We start from the raw sequence: 1,866 nt of genomic DNA, 5'->3' as shown, positions 1-1,866 counted from the left end.
TCTACTTCTCCGGTTGGACCTGACTAATACGATTCTTTACTTGGTCCACATTTTAGAAACCAAATTCAGAGTAGAGTCGAATTACATGATTTATAAATAGTCACCCTCTGTCTCCTCCCCTTTGTAGTTTGTAGCCAATGTCATGCCAATGTCTAACAGGAGAGATTAAAAAAAAATGTGTCTTCTGCAGAAGTGAAGATGGATATTCTGTCTTCACCTTTAAAGTTTTTTTTAAATTGTTTTATAGGCCAACAACTTGGAATTCTGTGATAAGTACTAAAGAAATAACACTAGTGCCTTAGATTTTTTTAATCGCTCTCACTCAATACTCCAAAGAGATTTACAGATTTTATTCTAATATAACTGGAAATATTTCCACAAGTGGGTTAAGGACAGGCATTATTAGCCTCATCTTTGAGATAAAGAAACTAGAGCACAGAGAAGAGACGAGACTTTCTAGAGGTGACTGAGAAAGTCAGCAGGTAAAACCCAGCAGAACCTGGGAAATTAATTCCCAAACTCACACCTTGCTCGTCACCTGATTTGTGAAGGTAAAGTTTAAAAAGAAAGGGAGAAAGAGAAGAAGGTGAGAAAGAAAAAAAGTTACTTTACTTTGTTCAGGGAACCAATGTTGAAAAAGAGGTCACTCACAGACAATGGGTTTTAAAGAGAGAAATCCAGCAGGATATCATTAAAATGTATATTGGAGAAATGTTATAGCCTGAGGAGAAGTTTCCAATGCATTGTGGAGTTTTTTTTTTTTTTTAAAGTTAACATCTTATTACAATTACGCTTCCATTTTTGTTTCTAAAATGCATAGGGAAAAATGTCTGAAAGAGCATACACCAAAATCTTAAGAGTCAATTTTAGGTGAATTTCACCTTGTTTTTGCTTCTCTGTCTATTCTAAATTTCTCTGTTGAATATACATGTTAGTTGCATTTAAAGATTTGTTAAACAAATGTTCTATTTTTCTGTGATGCTTATTACTCTATTGAGATTCAAAGAAAGAACAATTGGACACAGAGACCTAATACTCCAGAGCTTCTGATTAAAGATGTCTGGGTAAAGCCTCAGAATCTACACTTCTCACAAGCTCTCAAGGTGATTCTACGACAACTGATCCAGGGACAACACATAGAGAAACACTGTGATATGCATTACTTCTTATTGAGGAGAAATCTCTTCTAAGGTTACAAAATACCCAATGTAATGAACATGGGTAAAAGCTGGAAAACCAAGCGCCACCTCGACCTACCTCAAAACAACTAAAAAGCATTTTTAACACTTCTGAACAAAGCTTGCCCTCACTGCTGTAGCCTAAGGCCTCAACCCCTCACTTTGCATGTCTACATTGGTGCCAAGTACATTTGCTCTCCAGAGTGTGGTCCATATCCCGCAGCATCATTATTACCTGGGAGTTTGTTAGAAATGCAAGATCTCAGGTCCCACCTCAGGTCTACTGATTCAGAACCTACATTTTAACAGGATTCAGAAGCGCTAGACTAGAAGACCTCCAGGCACCCAAAATGCCCCAACCCCAGTTACAAAATCCCTGGGAGGCCCCCTTCTCGGAATCCCCTGTGGACAGATTTTCAAAGGGCACATCTAACACTGCTTGATCACCAAAAAAACAAGCCTGCAGGAGCATATCCCGTGGTCTAGGATTTGGAGGCCAGGTCAAGGACATCCTTCCTGTGTTAGATGTGCTTATTGTCTTTGTCTCAGGTCAGCTGACTTCCTCCAGTGGCTTCCCTAACCCAACCGGTTAGCCAGGGACCTGGAACCTAAGGATACCCTTTAAAGCACACCCTGTGACTAATCAGGAGGAAAGTTCAGACCATTCATTTCCTAAGCCCCTTCCTTT

The sequence above is a fragment of the Pteropus vampyrus genome, unplaced genomic scaffold (genome assembly GCF_000151845.1).
Source record: "Pteropus vampyrus isolate Shadow unplaced genomic scaffold, Pvam_2.0 Scaffold152, whole genome shotgun sequence".
In the NCBI taxonomy this organism is placed as follows: domain Eukaryota; kingdom Metazoa; phylum Chordata; class Mammalia; order Chiroptera; family Pteropodidae; genus Pteropus; species Pteropus vampyrus.
This window is presented reverse-complemented; position numbering follows the sequence as displayed.